Consider the following 21,946-nt stretch of genomic DNA (forward strand, 5'->3'; position numbering starts at 1 on the left):
TATCCTAGAAAACCCTCCACAGATTTAAGAATTTCTCATGAACAAATTCTAACAGAAAGCAAAGTATTTTGAGAATAGAGCTCCTTTTCTTTAATTTTAAACCACTGTTTTCCATGAAAAGGGAATGAAAAGTGCTGGGAAAACTTCTGTGCACATTTCAGTGTCCTGGTTGTTTTGCCAAAGCAATCTAGGGCAAATTTATTTTAGTTAAACATTTATTTGGTGGCCACTGTTTCTACAAAGATTACTTTGCTATCCTCACCATTAACCATTTGTTTCTCTTAATGCCAGTAAGTGCCACCACACTATTCATCTACAATGAGGTGTAAAGAAGTATTGTTTGTTCAAGATAAATTGCAGAACTAGTCTTCATGGTTCGAAATCTGCAGTTTTGCAGCTCAGTATAATTTAGGTCATGAATCATTCCCACTGTGAATTATAGAAACTATCAATCCCCATTACCCTAAAGAGAAGAAATAATAATAATATGCAAGGTACATGGCTGTCTTTTTTTTTTTTTCATACAGTTCCATGCTTATCCACTAGGAACAGAATGAAAGTTTAGTCGAACAGCGAAGTTACCAGAGTAATTCTTCATGTGCTCACCACTAGCTTGCAGCAAATGAAAACTCAACATCAGGTTAAGTTCAAGTCTCCTTAGGGTTAAGCATGTGTGTGTTGACAGCTCGGTCAGCTTAGCTGACATGAAATAACATCTGATGCCAGAATAAATTGAGCTTATATCCGAGTTGAAAGTTGAACTCTAATATTTAGTATTTATTTACTTTTATCTTAATAAATATAGTATTTTGGTCATGGATTTCTGAAATGGAGTAGTATTTGGTTACAATCCTTATGATCTGTCTGCACTTTCTATGTACTGCTCCTCCAAGCTGCAAAAGCTTTAATCTTTTTGGACTGCTGTTGTACTCCAAAGCTTTGTCTATTTATTTTAGCTTTCTGTTTCTAAGTTACAAGGTATTCTGATTACAGAAACATGCCTGGCTCATGTATTTTAAATTTCCATCAGAAATTATCTTTCTCATCAATTCTTTCTGACATTGCTTCAAGCATCTCTTACAGAGCTTGCTCTTCTCTACTTTGCCCACTGTCGGCAGTTATCCAGCACTGGTCTCCTATCTTGTCATACGGTGTTATCATTTTAAGCTGGCACATTTTGTCCACTTTTGCATACCTTGTCTTTGGATCAGTCCTTCTCTGGGGATTCACATGAAAACTGTGGGAGAGCTCAATACTGCTTATTGCTCTCTCCACTAACCCAGGCAGAATGGATTCTGAGGTAGCCATGGAAGTGCTAATGAATGATCAACACACTCCTACCAGGACAAAAATTATGTAAATGCACAACGAATGCTGAGGAAGGAAACAACTTCATATTAATTTTCAAGCAATTCCTAACTATGGTACATTTTTGGAACTGAACTTTGGCTTTGCCAGACATTGACAAAGAGCTGGAGGATTACGTGGTGGCTAATGGCCAAACCAGAAAAAAATAATGAGATTCACTGAGCCATCTACTCTTAGGCACTGACCTACAGTCAGCAGAAAGATGTACTTTCTTCGTGGGCATTAATCATGTTATACCTTCACCATCAAGTATTGCAGATCAAAAGGAGGGAAGGAGGACCTAGCAGCCATAATATGCACTTTTTGTGGACTTCAGACTAGTTTTGATCTGGTCCCACAGACAATACAAGTTGGGACTGGGAAGCTTAAGGTGCACACCTGGTTTAATCTCATTTGAAAGCAATCCAGTTTGTGCACTCCGAGACAGCTCTGCAATGTGAAAAAAAACACAGTAAGCAGGAGGTTTGCTTTAGGAGCACATACTGGATCCAGATTAAGAAGTGAATGTAGTTGTATCTTCAGTCATCTGAAGTGATTCACTCCTGTTTTGAGTACCTACTTGCATCACAACCTACTTCTCATTCCCCTGTCTCTTCCTTGTACTAGAGATAGCTAGAGTAATAACCTAAAGAAGTGTCTTGTATCTCCCCTTACCCCTGCAACACTGCCAGCTGTCACTGGGAAAATTCAGCTGTTTCTCTGATTCCTTGACTGTTCAATGATTTGGTTGCTTCTTTTTCATTTTTTTGCTTTGATTTTGTGTACTTTGGAAAGCAAAAGGGTTACCATGTCTCTTCCAGTAAAGAGCACATAAGATTAAGCATCACTTCTCACAAAGTGGTATTTTAACCTGAGTTTTGTTCAAGGAATCAGTATGGCATCTCTATTATTATCATCTCCCTAGAAACTGAAAAGATGGTGTAGCCTGTCAATGGTACCTTTGTAAGAAACAAAGTTTAGCCTTGTGTTCTTTGCTTGCTCAGGACTTCTTATCTAGCTAGGAATTTTGACTTAGCACAAAATGCTGGGCTATGCTACACAGATAATATAGCTGAGTAAAAGTAAAAAAAAAAGCTCTTCAAATTTATTTACTAAATTATCTAGTAAGCAGAGTCGTGACTGGTTCACATTGCGTTTTGTCTATCAGCTAAGGGATAGAGCAGTCACCTGAAAGCTGAACAAAGTCAGATAGAAGATATATGGACTGAGGAGAGTCTGGAAATCCTGACTTCCATTTCCTGGACAATTGGTTTAACTCTCTAGACTGTTATACACAAGTCTGATGCTTCCTCCAGCTGTACTTTTGGATGAAACTGTGACTGCTGTACTTTGTGTTGAAATAAATGCTATCGACGTGTGTTAGAGGTGCCGAGAGACCACTGACTGAACTGACCTCCCAAAGGAGCTGACGTTGAAATGCCTTGTTTGTAAATCATAAACAGCCTTAAGGGAGAGAGTCGCACTGAGAAGCCAAGACGGTGATGCTTCAGGGAACATAAACCATTTTGGCACCAAACTAAGTTTTCACTAAAATAATAAGCGCTCACAAAACCTCAGGTGCCCAAATGAGATTTATATAAACAACTGTAATGAACTCAGTTGCCTAAAATCCTAACTGCATTGAAATTCACATGTCCAAAGGTCTTTTTTCACCTTGCCCTTTGAAAGCAAATGGATGAAATGCAGACTTTTAGTCCAATGCACTTCCATGCACAGTATTCTACACTATCTCCCTGTAAAACATGTCTGGTAAAAATAACCAGATGAGTTGGAACACTGGGAATTAACAAATGGGAATATTTGTGAAATTTACACCTCGATTGCTTTTTTAAAGAAAAAAAGAATACTGACTTGAGAATAGTTTGCATTTCTTTTTCTAATCTAAAACAATTAAAACCAATGAAAATAGAATAATGGATAGAGACAGCTTTCCAGAAGCATTTAAGAATCTTGTGATACAAAAAGGCACCTAATGGGAATATCAGTTTATGTTTTCCACTTATGACACTACTTCAAGCAATCCTATTTATGTCACTTGTACTTCGCTGTCTGGATGTTTTAAGAAATTCTCTTCCAGGCCCCCTTAAAAATTCCAACTCTTAACATTATAACTCTAGGGCTGTTTACTTGACTGAAAAGTGCAGATGGGAAATTTGTGAAAATATCATGTCTAATTTCTCTGCTTTTCCCAGGAAAAAAAAAAAGTTTAGGTGAAAACAAATACAATACAATTTGAAATATTTATCTGGTTTTAGTTTCCAAAAAGTGTACATTAGTACAGCTGGCATTGCAGTTGGCACATATTAATTTTTTTCCTAGCAAAAAGGTACTTTTTTTTTGTTTGCTTATATCTGACTTCTGTGTCTGAATAAAATTCAAATATTGCTATAAAACTATGATTAATTAACAGTATTGAAAGACAAAGACTTTTTTCCTCTACTAAGATAATTTCTTTATTCAAATAAATCACAGCATACATTTGCTGTAAAGCAGTGGTTCCTTCTGCATTTAAGAGTATTTTTACATGACTAACTTCAAACCATTTGTTTTTCTGTTACTAACTCAATGAGCTCACTGTCACACAGCAGACATATTTATTGTGCTGTGCAAAGGTTGCAGCCAACAGAGATTGGTTATGTGCAAAGTCCAGGTATCTGGGATCTTAGTAATTAAAGCACGGTATTTCTTTTTGCTTCTTTATAATCCAAATAGGTTCAGATAGAACAGCTTCTTTATAACTTCTCTGATAAGGACTGGGGTAAACAGGAGGTACAGGCAGACACTGGTTTCAGGCTTGAGTTCATTCCTTCCCTGACACCAGTTTTAACCTACATGCACAATACTGATAAACAGTGGTAGAGTCAGCACTATTGATAAGACTCCTGTTCCCTGTACAAATACTGCAGAGGTCTTGCAGTTGAAAAAATTCACAAGGGTGCTTGTCAAAGTCATTTTTGGCTAAGAACCTACTACACGGTACTTGCACCTACAGAGTCTAACCTGCCTGAGCTCCTCCAAGCCCATATAGTAGACAGGAAATACCAGGAGACAGTGTTGTAGTCTCTCCAATGAAACTAAATCTGAACCATTGTATCTAGGACAGTTTCATTGTTTTGCCATTAACTAGAGATCATAAGTATTCCTTTGACCTCATTCTCCACTGGATGATAAAAGTACGGAGAGGAAAAAAATTCACAGAACAAATTGTAAAATCTAGACAGAAAAGTGACATAACCAAGTGAGCAAGCATACACTCATCAACAACTGTTTACATACACACACTCCTGACTAAGACAGTACAGAAAACAACTGACTTATGTTCTACTCCCAGATAATGGTCTTAGTGTTACCAGGAAACACTACAAATTTATTAAAATCTCATTATTATTGTGTCCATTTTGTGGTTTTCAGAGCTGTCACTGTGACGCTTTCTAATTACTTGCAAGACCACCATACGCTATAGGTAACTGGTACTGAAGTCCTTCTATTCCAAATAACAGGTTCCCTTTAATTTCTTATGACAGCTGGAGATACAGTTGTGGTTCTGCCCAGTACTGTTTCATGGCTCAGATATGTGCTGATGCATAAGACTACAACAGGGCCTAACTTGATTTCAGTTTCGTTTCTGCCCCACTATCCATTTTCTAGCACTACACATAGATAGGCTCAGCACATGCTCATTTCTTCCACCCCCAGGTGGGGAGGAAATAAACAGAAAAAAAGAGAGTAACAAAACTTTGGCTCCACCCTACCGAAGAATCAGGCAATAGACTGCTACTGGAAAGGGCCAAAAGCAAATTACCTCCTCTTCAAGAACCCGTTCCTATGACAAACAGTTATTTATCATTTCTGCATGGAACTGGCAGTCAAAACAACCGATGCCTGAAGCACTTAAGAGTTTTAGTAAAGGTATGCCGTGAATATGTTACATTGCATATTTTAGTTAAAAAGCACCAGCATGAATGACAACGCCGTTAGCAATACTGGACATATTGATTTGTGGCAGGAACAGAATCCTATTATCCAAACTGTGTACAAGAAAGCCCATAAACTGTGGAAGCAGAGCACTGAGTGGTTGATCCCCTTTACTGGTTAGATCATAGAACCATACAGGAAATTAGGCTGGCAGGGATCTCAGGAGGCCATCCGGTCCAACCACTTCTCAAAACAGAGCTGACTTCAAAGTTAGATCAGGTTGCTTAGGGCTATTTCCAGCTGAGTTTTAAACAGTCTCTAAGGATGGAGATTCCACAACCTTTCTGGGAAACCTGTGCTATCATTTGATCACATTCCACCCCCCTCCCCCCTCCTTTTTTTGTATCTAACAGGAATTTCCCTTGCTGCACTTTATCCCCCTTAGCCTTCCACTGTTTTACTCTACTCCAGATATAAGACCCTGTACTTAGCTTTGCGGAACTTCAAAAGGTTCCTGTCAGTCTGCTTCTCTAGCTTGTCAAAGTCCTTCTCAGTAGAAGCCCTGCCCTCCAGCGTATCTATCATCCCCTCTATTCGTTGTTACTCATGTACTTTCTAAGAGTGCCTCCTGTTCAGTCATCCAGGTTAATAAAGACGCTGAACAGTTTTGCGCAACGTATTAAGCCCCCAGGAAAGTCACTAGTAACCAACTATCACCTAGACTTCTAACCACTGACTGTTACTCTCTGAAGCACTGCAGTGTAGCCAAGTCTTCTAGGCTAGTCTAGTCCCACCTTACCCAGTACACACCTTATTTGTTTGGCTTCAAGATGCAATGAAACACTATTTTGAAACCTTGCCTCAGTCTATATGAACAATAGGCACTTGCTGACACAATGATAGCTTTCTTCCAGTTCTTAAGAAGTATCTGAAGACTTATTAAAATCAGTACTAAAAGTACAGAGGCCTCCTCTGGCAGCTTTAAAAAAACCCAACCAAAACACGTTTGGATACAAATTATCCCTATATGCTTGTTTTAAAGTATGCATTATAATGGGTGACATCTAATATCTTTATTAGTTACTGGTGCATTGGAAAAAATTTGGGCATGACCTTACTGTAGAGTCACCTAATATGCTTTCCAAAAATGAAAATAACAATATTTCTAGAAGACTTCTGTCTGTTCTGCATGATTATCGGCAGCATATCTTCGCATTCGTAGAAACTGACAAAAACCATTAACAGAAATCCTTTTATTCCCGATACAGTTAAAACTTCTAAAATTGTCTTGAAGTCTTCTGAACATGGTTTTGTCCTTGTGTCTTTTTACTTTTTTTACAACCTTTCTTCACTGTCTGCCTTCTCAGTTAAATCCATTCCTGCGAGTTCCTCCTTTCTGCATAATTGATCCCATTGTATTTGCGTGTGTGTGTGTTCGTGTGTGTGTGTGTGTGTCCCCTTATATTTTCAGCTTTTTTGGTTTTCCAGGACCTAGTATACTATCGAAATAATGTCAGTTACCACTAATACTTTCCTATTTGGATTTATAATTAATTGGCACATGATTGTTCCCTACTTTTAAGATGTTATGAGGATGCTTTAATACTGGTGGAATGATGTCTCTAGTATTTTGCTTGTATTGAAATGTCCATAGACTCTCCTTAAGTAATCTAAAGAAGAGATACAGACGGGTTATTCTTCTAAGTTCCACTGACAGCATAAATTCTGTGGAAGGCAGCAAAAGTCACTGTCATGGTTAGATGAAGACAGCTTATGCTGAAGACAAAGGGCTGTAACAGCCTTATGTTACTATCTGGTCTGCTTCTATTGCCTCCGCTCCTCCCAGGTCTCACAGAAGCGGAAGGCTGGATGAGCCCACAGTAGCAGCCAACTTTTATCTGCTGTTTATTGGAGGTGGTTGACGTTCTCTTTCCAGTCATGTGATAGGCATGTAGGCAGCCTGATGATTAGTGAGGTACTGAGACGCTAGCAGCTGAAGTTGAGGAACAGAAATGCTGTCATCTGAACAGTTCATGCAGACTTCTGCCTGTCTTTACCCAGATTTTCAACTGAGCTGACAGAAGCCGCCTACTCCCAGTCACCATCTTTCTAAGTTGCTCTATCGGCATAGGCGGGAGCAGTTTATGGGCAATGGATATGTGCCTGTGCTATACAGTCACGGTGTGGTGCGATTCATCACAAAAAAAGTGCTGTTTCAGAGAAGCACTCAGAAACACACTGGACTTGCATGGGTTTTCTGTGTTTCCGGTACCTCTGCTCATGTGACAGTAAAGAAAGAACACCATACAGCTGGGGACACTGAGGGGAGAAGTATCTGTTCATGACATTTAGGCACTACACAGTCAGAACAGCTATCTGCAGGCGTTCATTGTCAGTTGATACAGAGCTGTCGGCAGCACAGAAATAGTTATTATGACTTTGTATACAAACTGCTGCTCCCTCTTCTTCTGCCTAATGTTCGCCACTGCTCAAAAAACAACCCACTAAATCTAACCTTCCCAGGTCTCAGTAACATCAACTGATTAAATTCAGTTCCTTTCATTATTCTGACTCCTGGAATTAATACTGGCAATTAAATATATTGGCCAAGAAATCTGGCATTAGTAGGATAAACTGCATGAACAAGGAGTACCCACATACGTAAGGACAGGGTCATGATATCAACATACGTACTTTTTAGGGCAACGTCTATGTTTTTTATCTCCATGATACCCGATTGCTAAATAATTTATATTAATTACAATGTAATATTTTTGTTTTGTCACAGTCTGAGACTTGGACCAGTGCTCTTGGTAAGCACTGAATCAATGAATGATAAAAGACACTTTCTATATCTCTGACCCAGAAAAATAAAAATGCAAATTAGTGATTACCAAGGCCAAGGAAGATAATGAATGTAATTAACAGCATCATTAATTGCACAGTAATAATCTACAAGGAATAGCAACATAGCAATCTTCAAGATAAACTCGGGATTTGCTGCTTCTAGATAGGTGCAATTTCTACTGTGAGTTAGCTCTAACAGTTACAGTGTACGTGTTTACCAAATTCAAGGGACAGTCTCACAGGTTTTAAGGTGCTGTTTTGCAGTTTGAACAATCTCCATTTATTCTGCTTTATCATTCGGTTAGGTATACTGTTTATCTTCATTGATTTACTCCCTGAAAGTACCATGACTCTGACTTAATTTATTGATTCCAAGAAAGGATTCATGTGAGAAGTCACATAGACTAGCATCATTTCCCTTTAGCCTATTTTCTGTAGACCTGTTTGTGAAGCCTGTCTGCAAAATGTTGGTGTTTTGTTTTTTTTTTTTTCCTTGAAAATTATCAATACATCCTTACCTTTCAGGTTTGTTTACAAGGACGCTTTTCTCAAGTCACTGTTTTATTAGGTGTTAGATAACTCTTGAAACATAGCCTCAGTCTGTCTGGGCAAACAGATTTAATTAGCACACATTAAGCTTCACCATCTCCTACCAGGCAAAAATAAAACAATCAGATGAATATATACTTAAGAAGCATCTATGAATTTCTTAGACACTGAGACTTTCCTAGAGCAGGCATACTTAAGAGATGCCAGTTACCAAGTCTTCTTCAGTTTTGAAGTAGCTGGAAACAAAGATGTCGAGTTGGATCTGCCCCTCCCAAGACGGCTTTTAGTTTTATAGAAAACCATAGTCACCATTTTGCATGGCATTAAATATCACTTGCGGTTAATTCTACATGAATTTTTCCTACCCAGGGTGAAACAAAGCTTTTGAAACAATTTCAGCTCAGCTCATGAAGGTGGAAGCCTTGTGAGATGAACTGATCTTAAGAGAACCATTGATATTACAGCACTGCCCTATCCCTCAGTTAGCACTTACGTCAGATTTCCAATTAGAATCTGAGTATAGTTAGACTTTTTCGATATATATTAAAGCTCTACATGAAAAGAAATTTCTCAGGACTGGGCTGTCTCCACACCTGTGATTTCAAAGGCATCTATGTGAATGGCTGTTATTCTAAGGCAAATAATGTGGCAAATAAATATTAAGTTTGATGTAGCACTGGTGAAGAGAGAAAGCATTAGTCTGCTTAAAAAGAACTGAGAAAAGATACCACAAAGACAGTTTGGTATTTAAAATGCAAACTAGGCAGGATTTATTTGCTTGAGAAATCTAGAAAGTCTATGCAACCTGAAAACCCATTAAGCTGTTAAGTTTATGCAACTTCAAAATCTGTATCAGTGCATTACGTACATTTCGGTCCCAAAATTTCCTGGTCTCATTGTAAGCATCCAGGTCAAGGACAAAGGCAGATCAGGACAGAGTTCTGAATGAGTCTCAGAAGTTCATAGCTCATGTGACAGAAACATATTAATTGGTATTCATGGAAAATTTAAAACAGGAACAAAAATCCTTCTAAGGCTATTTTTCTTTTATTTAGCAGAAATTTTTCCCAGTCTGTTAAAGCTATTAGCAGGTTTCTGGATTGTAAAAAAGAGGGTTTTTTTCATACTTGTGCTTGATTTTCAGTTTTTAGTAATGTTTTATTTGCTCCCAGATATGTATTTGTCAGGATTTTCTTTTCTTTTTTTGGGGGGGAGGAGGAAAGTCCCCAAAATGCCAAGACTGTTAAGAAAAACATACGTCTCCAAAAAATTATTTTTCACTGAAACAATCTCTGGATCCATTTTTTACACATTTATGAATAGTGCAACTCAAAGTACCTAGTACGTAATTTGACTTTCAGTCTAGTCGTTTTCTGAGAATTCACAGCAGCTTTTCTCTGATGTATGTTGACACTGCAATTGAAGGTGTGACTGCAGTGGAGAATGATTTAGGCAAGCACCAGATACATTATTTGAAGACTGTAGATGTCAGAGCAGGAGAGCAACTAAGTTATATGCCTGAGGTCCCCAGCGCAATTGCACAATCCATGGTGAAGTCTGTGCAACCACCTTTTTCCTGCTGTTTACCCATGGTAGCCAGTTCAAAGCTACTACATTTATGAACTTGCTTATATTCAATACATATTTATATTCTGATTTTTATTTTGCTGGATATGTACTCCCAGTGGTATATAATTCTTGAATAATTCTATATTTTGTCAATTACTTACATTTTTGCCTTTTAAGGCTTGACTATTCTTGCAACAAAAGATTCCTGATAAGATCTTTTGAGATATTGCACATTATGTAATTCTTTGAGGGGGGAAGGGTGTGTGACGATAAGAATCATTCAAAGCAAACACTTTAGGGCTCAGATCAACAGATAACGCTCAATTTCAGACCACACTGACCTGTCCAGCCAAAAGATCACCCTGACATAGAACACATGAAAAAAAATGAACCCCTTCCATGAATCACTATGACCACTTGAATGAATGTGACCTCAAGCTCCTCCTACCTTTTCCAGTCCCATGCATTACCCCATGTAACAACGAAAATTGCAGTAACAACCCGTCGGGCTAAGCTTCAAATCGATTTTGTTTGGACAAAATGGAAGCTGATTGCTTTCTTCCAATTGGGATGTGCTTTCTGCAGAAGCGAAGGAGACTGAGTAATTTCTACTTTTAATAACTCTTCTTTTACATTAGGGAAGTGATGATGTAGTTTTTCCAAGGAAACATCTAAAAAAGTCACCATGTACGTACCCTTTTCAGTGGGAATGAAATCAAGTTCTTAGAAATCCACACACAGAGGCTACATCTGTGCCCCAGGTGTGCCAGACAGGACCTGGCATCATTCTCTGGCCCTTCACTCGACTGATTTAATCCATTTCCACCCTCATCACAAAATTGCCTTACTCTCCAAAACAAGGTGACTGCATCCAAACCTTCTGCTGTAAAATAGTCCCTGACCCAAGCCGAGTCCATAATCACGCCCAGGTACTTTCTGAAACAGTGTTTGTTGGCTTACGACAAAATCATGCCAAGGAATACTCTGTACATAAGAATTGCTTCCCTTTTTCTCAAGTCTTACATAAAACAGCCAGACCTGCCACTAAAAAACAAACAAAAAATCTAGACTTTTCCAAATTCAATGGCAAATCTGTCACAGACTTCCATAAGGGTAAATTTTACTCTGTATTTTGAAAATAACATATATGCAAATTTGATAAAAATATTATCTAAATATAGCCTTGAGATATCGTCTTAATATTAAAACATGGTAGAGTTAATGAAGTATTCCTTCTGTTTGTTTTTGTCTTGTTTTTAATTGACAAAATTCTACACACAGATTATGGAGTTTGATGCATGAATTAACAGGTAACATTTTATGAAGATTATTGGGGTCATTTGTGACTTACATATTGCAAATCTGCTAAGAATTTAACAACTTGCTTCACAAATACTAACATTTGATTAAACTCAAACTAGAAAAAGAGTGTTAAGAGCTTAACTTAAATTTTATTTTTATTTTAACGTAGTTACATAACTTACTTTTTAACCTGCAAGAACTGTCTGAAGAATAAACTTCAGTCTCACAGTAGCATCTTTTGGGAAATAAGATATTCAGGAAAGAATCAGGATTATTGTACATTAAATATAAAATATTTGTAATTTGTGGTCTTACGTAAAGTTTCCATATGAACAATGTTACATTCATCCTCAAAACCGGAAAATGTCACAGCAGTTATCAATGATAATTTGAAGAACGTAGACCTGAAAACCTCCACTTGTAATAAACAGTCCTGCTTGTCCTACGCAGATTAAGTATCATGAAGTTGTGTGCTAATCTACACATGCATTGACCAAGAGAACAATATAATGCAGCTTCTATTAACAGGAGCTCTTAATAAAATTGATAATATATTGCAATCAAACACAGGAAAGGACAACTTCCTTCCCACAAACCTCTCCTAAAATCCAGACAAAAAAGGTATACTAAAATTATAAATAGTGTTATATTTTCTCTCTGATGTTGGTATGTTTTGTAACAGTATCATAAAACTGAGAGTTTCCTTTAACTACTAAGTAATTGCAATTATAAGTTTAAATCGACATTCTTCATTTGTGATGTTTGAAACAAAAATGAATTTCATTGTTCCATACATGCAAATATCAAATAGGGTAAAGATATTTTCCCTCTCACCAAAAAACTTTGTATCTGAACATTTCAAAAAGGTCAGCAGAAGGAAAAAAAAAAAATCCTCAAACCAAATAAATTTGGCATGAAGCCTGTAAACTAAGAACTGAGACACGTGTAAGAGAGGTAGTGAAAGTGACAGACTAGATTTGATAAATCAGTAGATGCCTTTCTACAACATGCCCCTATTTTCACAAGCATTCAGGTTTTACACTGATTATCAGTACTGTATTTTCTTCATAAAAGAAGAAAGAAAAAATCTCTACAGAGAATAAATGTAATTTGTATGTAAGGTTTCTTTTATTGACCTCATATTTACCTCTGTATGTTGCAGTTACAGCAGTAGCAATCTTAGCAAGTCAACCAATATGCTCTTGAGTAATAAATGACGATATCTTATATGCTGGTCTCACCATATTAAGTATTTCAAGGTAAGATCATGCATTACATAAAACATGAGTACAAGCACTTTGGTGATTTATGTGTTTAGCAGTATGTGGAAATTAGAGGGTTAAATTAATCTTGTGCACACATGGGTTCTACATAAGCTGTGCATAACTGCCCCTTGGAAATGCGCTCATTTTGAAGATGACTGGCTGCCTCAGTATTTGGAATCTATTCTTAACATAGAAGTGAAACACTTTGTTAACAACATCCAGTAATATCTTACGACTTCGTAGTTTAGAACATTCCCTGTTACCAGATAAAGAGATCCATACAGAAAAAAGTATTGTTATAAGGATTTATATGGAAATCCATAAGGTAATATTTGGAACCATGTTTATTCAGCCGTTTTAGCCACTGGTTTAGATGTTGCTGTTTTGAAACCAAGGCACGATGCACTGGTAAACCTCACAACACATCTGTGTAGAGCATACGGGGACCAGGTTTTATGCTAAGGCAGTTGAGCTCGTACCAAAAACCTACTATGTACAAGGCCTGAATGTTTTACACGGCTTAGACTGCAAGTAAAAGTAAAGTATATGAAGCAGAAATCTTCACCTGCCCAGAAATACCACTTTACACGACAGAGAAGGGAAAACTTAAGAGCAGACTGAATGATGGGAAAAGAGCTTAGCACGAAGTCTGGATCAGGAGGTGTGACTTACATAATTTCCTGAATGTGGTCAAGCTCTGGGTCAAGTGGGAGTGAATTTCAAATGTAAAATCATGCTACTGAGTATGTTCTATCTTTCAATAGTGGTGTCATTATCTTTGGAGCCTTGATCCTAGAATCAAATTCACAGATGCAAAATTCAGTGAAACGCTGACAGCCACACAGATGCACTTGTGCAAGGCTGCTTGAGATCCTTAAAGTGATAACTACCTATGTATCATTTTTGCTTTAGGGGACTTGAGAATCAAAACCAATCTGCAGCAGAAACAATGAAAAGCCAGATAAATATTGAAAATCTTTCTGTTTTTTACTTTCCACACAGTATTAGTGACACTTCTCTTGTTCCTTAAATATATGGAGTGAAATCCTTGCCCCAGTGAATTCAATGGGAGTTTTGCCATTGACTTCCATAAGGACAAAATTTTCTCCCAGTGCGATTTTCAGGCTGTCTTTGCCCCTTTAATACATGTGATGACAAAATCCTGTACTTCAATTCCAAGGATGGATCAGCACCCTGCAGCAACTAAAACTGCTGTATTATATCATACTTATCCAGTATATTGTCTGAAAGGCCATAGAGCAGAAACATTTTTGCTTTATGCTGTATAAACAGCTAAAATGTACCAGAAAAAGTAGTTTTAAGATATTTTAACCTAAAAATCTGTTTCTAAACTAATCGCTCAATGAGTGAAATTACATATGCAGATATCTCAGTACACAGCAGACTTCCTCCACCTATCTTAAGGTATGATTTGGCCATTCATTAAATGCGAAAGTAGTGCTAAAGGCCACACACATACGAACATCTGAGAGTGCTAGTATGAAAGAACAGGTTGTGCTAAAAGTATGAAAAGCAAGCATATGTTGGGATGAACGTTGCTATTGTTTGCACTGTCATTTCAAATTTCATACCAATGACCAATGACAAATGGTAGAAAATAATTTTAAAGAATTCTGTTTGTAAACAGAGACAAGATGTAAAATATTTAACAAGATGGGTACAATCATTAACACCAAAGTCTAACATTGTAAGGCTTTTAAGAAAAAACAAACATGGGACTAGCTTAACCCACAGATGTCAGCTTCAAAAAGATGCTGAGCACTGCTACAGTGCGAAAGATGCATAAACTTAAGCAACCAACGTCTTTTTCTTTTCTGACATACATTTTCACTTTTAAATGAAAATTATGCATAGAGATTACAGGTAAGACTACGTTCCTCAAACATAATGCATCCAGTGGACATATGCATAGACAGTGTTTGTGCAAAAATACAATTCTTTGGTAGAGGGTGTGGGAAGTTTGAGTTTTACTTGAATGTGTAAAATACACAACAGTTTTGCTAAGATTTAAAGTGACTATGAATTAAAACCACACAAGTGCTGTCAGATCTGCATAATCCAATATGTGTACCTCTGCAGACACTCATGTGTTCATTAAACTCTGCAAGAGGCTGCAGCTCTTTCTTCACATACAGCATATGTAGGGTTGGGGCCAGAACTTACTTAATCGATATGGACCATAGAAATGAATAATGTTAAAAACCTATTAGATCATTCAGCTTGTTTCTTCAGAGACAACTAGATGATTTAACAGGTCTTTTTCCATCTCTTAATTCCTGTGATTTCATGACTCACCATCCAATTAGCTCACCCACCATCACTACATGCAATAGTTCGTCCCACCACACATCAGAAATAATATACAATATTTGACAACAGAATTGCCCCTGCATATACAACTCCCTTCTCCTCCTCAGAATAATAAGCTAATCTCAGAATTAAAAAAACCCAACAACAACAAACTTTGAGCTATAGATCCTTAGAAATGCAGTATTCGCTATGCAAAATGGAACTATTTGAATCTAAAGAATTGAAACAATGAAAGTTCTATTCTGAAGACAGTTAATCCTTTTCCTATATGGTCATTCAACCTCTCCATTAGCCCTACTCTTCCACTAAGTAGCTGAAAGCCATGCTGAAGAACTGGGAATTTACCCACGGAGTGCCCAAGTCTAGCTTCCCTCTGTGTGTTTTCACATTAGTTTTAGTTTAGAACAGGAGGTGAATCTCCCTACCTTTCCCACTTGGCCTGCTTTGATCAGCACTGCAGACCTATTCCACAGTGCACAAACAAATTCTTTAGAATGAAATTAACTCAAAAAACGCCTCTGCAATGCTAGTGGACATCCAGTCCATGTGACTACACTAGAGCTAGTCTTAAATAATCCTCCCTCCCCTAAAATCTGTTGACTTGGATAATGGGTCACCAGCACCAATCACTTAATTTTAAAGTTCTACTCTGACTGTGCCACAGGAGTTGCTAATGTAGATGGAGCCTGACATTCTCTCATCCCACACAGCAGATACAGATATCCGGGTAAAACTGCAGTGCAGGGTCTTCTTCTGCACAGCTCTGCACTATGAGCTTAATTGATGTGTAAGACGGCATAGCAGCATGACCGTACCACAGAGCACCATATAAACTGTACAGCAGAGAAACTCAACCTCACCGCTGATACTGGGTCTGCATGTGTACAGCTGTACTAGCATGGAGTAGTCCATATGGCAAAACTAATCCATTTTGGGAGGCCCCTATTAACAGAAATTCTACCTTTTGCTTTGTCCCACTGTTTAACAAGTAGTCTCAACTTCTTCTTTCACCTGTAAAATGGGCATATCTTCTGTCTGCACTGACACTTAGTGCCACTGAAACGTGCAATGTGTATTTTCAGAAGCAATAATAACTATTGTCTACTGCTGGATGTATTTCGTAGAAGCTGTTTCTACCTTCTGCTTTTTTTATATGCAAGCTGTCAAGTTAATGACTAATTTCATATAAGTGATGATATTAATGTAATTGAAAAAATGTAGTGGTGATAAGATTGACATGTGATCTAGTAGAACATATGAAATGAAATTTTGACGGCATATTGAGTAAATCGGTACTGTAAACAGATGAAAAATATTTCAAAAGTTAGTTCAGGTTACCTGAAAAAGTGGTTTCAGATGGTGTAATTAATGCGACGACCCTTCTAGTGAAACTCGGCAGTACACGCGCCCTCATATTTCATTACAGGTCAGACTGCATTAATTGCTCCTGTGCTCCGTTCTTCTACCCAAGCAAAACCAGAGTATTTCCAAGCATCCAGCCGAACTTGTGGTTGATCCTGACACCTAGTGGCCATCGCTCAAGTTAACAGAAACACAAGCTAAGAACACCTTGGGGGGACACTTTCAAAGACCGAAATAGAAAAAAAGTGTCCAAAGTTTTTTTGTTTTTTTTTGTTTTTTTTTTTTTTTTTTTTTTGAGATCACTATTTTGAGTCCCATTGTTTTTCAAATTTGTTGACTACTACAAAAACCAGCAAATCTTTTCGACTGACTTCAGAAAAAAACAGAAAAAAGGTTATATGGATCCTGTAGTGTGAAAGGTTCTGAAGCAACACCATTTTTTTCAGGAAAAGCTAACAGAACGATTATTTTTACATCCCCTACTTCTAAATCTGGCCTTACCTAAGATGGAAAAAATGATTCATTTATTGCGAGATTTATCTTAGGTGGAGGTGCTTTCACTCATCAGTTTCAGAGCTTTGAAATGTCCTGTGTTTCTGCCTGTTGCCACTCACTTGTACTTCTGTGTTATATACATCTTCCCTTTCAAGACTATTTATTCGAAAGACAAGCAAAAATGCTATTACAAGGAATGCTGCCGTGCCTTTTATTTTTGAAAAAAAAAAAAAAGTGTTTCTGGCAATCAAAAAACACTGATATACATTCAGGTTTGCAGAAGACAAATTGGAGAGGGACAGAACTAAGCCACGGAGTCCAAGTTCCTCTGCCCATAACCTTTAGCACGTCATGACCTAATGAAATCCCATAGGAGACAATTTCAAAGTACTTTGTTATGACAGGTTGTCCTTCTGAAGGACGATTTGCTAACAGATTATAACAATTATTAACAATACTAAGGACAGATCCCTGAACAGTCATTAGGACTGAAAGCAGGATATGCATTGTTTAATTCTCTTCTCTTTTTATATGGTATCTTACCGATTGCAATGTTTCTCCATTTTTTTTCCCCACTGCTCAAATCAAAGCAAATACATATTTACCACTTGCCAAGAACTTTGAGCAGGCTGCAGACTATTGTTGGTGTTCAGACTGGGAAATGAATGTCCATGCTCTCCAAACACCATCTGTTGTGCAATATGTTTCAGCATCCCCCTTAGTTTTTACAACAAAGGATAGCTTTATCTTCTGTTCCCTCCCCTCAAAATCAATTTTCATAAGTGTTGGAAGTTAGCTGTAACTATGATTAGTTATTCATTATCTGATTTAAACACAGGTGCTCACTCACACAGTGCTATGCTCTACTTCCTGGCAGACAGCTGGCAGTAGAGTATCATTTATGATATTCTTTAAACTGTAGTAAAATAGTATTTTTACTTTTTTTATACTACACTTGAACCTATAAGCAAAACTAGCATCCAGACCTTCACATGAAAACTCACATAGAAGTGTAATGAAAGTAGTCAAACTCAGACCACTCAACACCATACAGAATAAAAATAGGTATAAACAGTTACTTCATTCCACGAGCACAGGAGACATTTTTAATGAAAAGTTTTAGGTTTTCATTAACTATTTTTAAGGCATACAGAAGAGTCATAGCAAAATGTTCCTGACAAGAAAACATTCCTGAATGGACACAGAGAGATGTATTTCGGAACATGAAGTACCCACCTTGTTCAGCAGTTTGATATAGACAAAAAAACAACTTGATGCTTACTTTAGGAGTTTTGTCTCAGTCATGATTTGTTAAGACAGTAAAGCCTCACACATCAAAATTCTTTTATAATTTATTTTATTTCTGTCAATGGAATATAAATAAACTTACTAGAGTTTGTTAACCTTCCACACTGGAAAAAGCAGCAAAAATATTTAATGGCTTCCTCACAGTAACGACAAGGAAGGAAAACATAGCTTTTTGTGGGAATAACGGCAAGACAAAATTTGAAAGATCAATAAAGTGGAAAAGACAAAAACCCAAGCATTGGCTGTGCTACTGACACAGCAAACAAAGCTGGGAAAACCCCTTGAGATTTAGTACTAATCAGTGGGGAATGTGTAGTTTCACCAATATTTTAAAACATTCACAGTTCAAATGTAAACACTGAATAGGTTTTGCAAGTTTGCTGAAGTATACTATATGGATGTTCTGGCACACCACAACACTGCGATTTCTGGTTTTGGCTGTTACATGCTTCCCAAACACTTACAATGGCCTACAGTGACTCCTCGTGACTCATATGTTATTGGAGGAGCTTGCTTCTGAGATTTGGCAGTGCTTTATGCATACCTGGCACTTTCCAGTGTAGACCGGGGGAGGAGGGGGGATATAAAATAATGTCATACAACTCTTGAGCAAACCAAAGACCTACCAAAACCCCCACACTATGTCAGAAAAGACATAATCCCTTCACTGGCTGAAATGATGTAAATTTCAAAGAAATTCTGTAACAAAGGCACAAACAGCAAAAAAAGCTCCTCTTTCCTTCCAGAAAAACGCGAGAAAGCTCCAGCATCCAATCGGCCGTGACGGATTGTCTGGTCACACCTCTTGTTTCCCCCCACCCTACAGTAGTATAACTTCAAACAAGAGGGACACACTGTATGCCACCATGTGTAACTGCCCATGGTTAAGGCACGCAGCAGGGAAGTGGTGCACGTTTTTTAAACTCACTCACACTGCAAAAAACTGTTTCTGACTGCTCTAACCATAAGATTATCATATTACAGCTGCCATCACCACTGTAATTCAAGTATGAAAAAATGTAGAACTTGCTGCCTTTAAAAAAGCAGTGGTAGCACTCTGCATTCAGGACAGAGGTTTGGATTATAGTCGGAATAGGGCTGACTTCAACCTAAATTACATGGCAAAACACCTATGTCCCACATCTCTTTGTAATATTTAGTACTTATAAGCTCAAGCCTGCTCCTTATCTAGTACCCAAGTCTTCCGAATTGCCACTCTGAAGCAGCACTCTCCCTTCACACTGTAGAGGATGCTAAGATGCCTACCTTGGGTTCAAGTTTTCAGTCTGAGATTTTAGTCTTGCAAGAACGTAACTTGCTTAAGAGGTTTGGTCTTCTCTTTTCTCTCAATAAATAAGTCAACAAAACTCATCCTAATTAGACTAATGGAGTTTCTATGGATATCAAATCTGACCATTTAACACTAAGTCAAACTACATAAATAAATTTAGTCAGAGCTTCAAAACACCTTAGATAAGAGAAAATATCAGTATTATGAGGTTTTCATCAGTCTATTACTATGCTAAATAAACTGGTATTCTACCTTATTCATTAGAAGGGGCACAAGTATGCTCAGACGTTTTGTAAGGAGCCCCAAAGTCTTTAGATACATTGGATATCCATCTCCTTAAAACAGTTCTCTTGTAATAAGATGTATACTCAAGGTAATATAAATTTAGAATAGTCTTAAAAGGCAGCCCATTTAAGCACAATCAGTACACCAATACAAAACATAGTATCTGCAGTTGTGTGGGAGGGAAAGAAAAAAAGAAAAAACGTGGCAAATACCAAGCCCCTAAATTACTTACCAACCCAAACTTGTCAGGTTACAGACTCATTTACTTGTAGGACTTGAGAAGCTTCCTGAAGTCTGCACCTTCTGTAAGAGGTACTTGGTGAAGGGTGAGATGCTTTCTGTGGGAAGGCCTTCTGGAGGAGCTGCCCAAAGAGAAGAATGTATGTCTAAACCCTGAAGGATACTGCTGTTACCTAGGAAAAAAAATAAAAAATAGCTGAGATGGGCTTAATAGCATGTTGGTTGGTTGGCTAAAAAAAAAGAGTCCAAAATGGGAAGACTGGAAGACTGGGGCACAGAGGGACTGTACAGGACATTTCTGCATTACATTGTGGAAGAAAGTAAACAACTTTGCAGTTCAGAATGAATATGTATTCTTATTTTCTGTTAAAGAAGTAAACAGACAAGGCAAAACTGTCTTCGAAAGTAATTTGCCTGTAGTGGAATTATACTGGCCAACATAATTCAGAAATAAACTTGACATTTTGTCCAAAAATAGAAAGCTAAAGGTGTATCAGTGACAGACCTATACAACCTTTGTTCTTAGCAGCTTTAACAAAAAAGCTTAAACATGACAAACATCTATTGCTTACCTGCAAAATTAAACTAAGAACTCCTGTAAATTTTAGGGTTAATTCAAGTAGGTATAATACCACTTCAAACATACATTCTCCAGACTTCAATATAATAGCAAACTATTATGCAGCAATCCTGGCCAGTGGAAAGAAATGTAAAAATTGAAGGTAAACCCTTAGAAATTATATGCACATGAACTCATTCCAAAGAGTAAGCTCAGTTATAGATAAACCAGCATCAGCTGATTTTTGTGGAACTACACTTCATACCAACTTTTCTTACTGTGACCACACCACCAAGTTTATATTCTTAGTAACAGCCCCCCTCCCCCCCCCCCCCAAAAAAAAAAAAAAAAAAAAAAGAGTAAAAGCCACACTTGCATGGAAAAGCAGGCGGGGCAGCACTTTGCACCCTCTTAAGACGTACTCCTCCTAGCCTGGAGAATTTCCTCCTGATGATGGGAAAGAAGCAGAGCTCTCAAACGCTCTTTAGATAGCTCCAGCAGATTCATTGACCCACAGACACCTTTTCTAAGGCTTAGAGGCCACTTTCTAAGTAACAGACAGCTGCAAAGCGCAAATATAAACGAACAGGGGGAAAAAAAAAAATCCCCCCCAAACTCAAAACACCACCAAACCCCCCCAAAACTCCCCAGGCCAAGCCCCACAGACCGGGCTGCCCTCACGCAGCAGGGCTGGACGCGGGACACCAACCCCAGCGCAAGACAGAGGCGGCGCCTCTACCATTGGGCCGTGCCGATTGGCTGGGCGCCGCGCTCCCGCCAATCAAGTTTAAGCTCTATCCTCCACCAGAGCAGTATTAAAGTCTCCCGTGGCGCTACAGCGCATGCGCCTTGGCGAGCAGCATGTGAGAGGCTGGCTTTGTGGCGCCATTTTGTCAGCGTGGGGTGAGTGGGGAAGTGGATGGCTGGTGGTTGGGCTCGGCGTCGGGGTGGTGTAAAGTGCTCGTGCTCTGGGGGTTGTGGCTGTCACACGTCGCTTTCGCGCTTGTGGGGGGTGAGGAAGCTACCGCTGAAAGGTGGCGGTCTTCACTTTCGAGTGTCGCCTGGTGGCGGCAGCGTCCGCCCGGCTGTCGGCGCGTTGTCGAGGGGAGCCGGGCTGTGTGCTCCGCTCCTCAGGCGTCGGGCGGCCCCGGTCAGAGCCGCTGCTTTGGAAGGCAGTGGGGATATCTTAAGCTGTTACTTGTGTCCTGTGTACGGTTACGTTTAAAAGCGCTTTTATTATGATGTAAGTTTGTGTGGTAG

Source organism: Opisthocomus hoazin, chromosome 2, assembly GCF_030867145.1.
Source record: "Opisthocomus hoazin isolate bOpiHoa1 chromosome 2, bOpiHoa1.hap1, whole genome shotgun sequence".
Classification (NCBI taxonomy): domain Eukaryota; kingdom Metazoa; phylum Chordata; class Aves; order Opisthocomiformes; family Opisthocomidae; genus Opisthocomus; species Opisthocomus hoazin.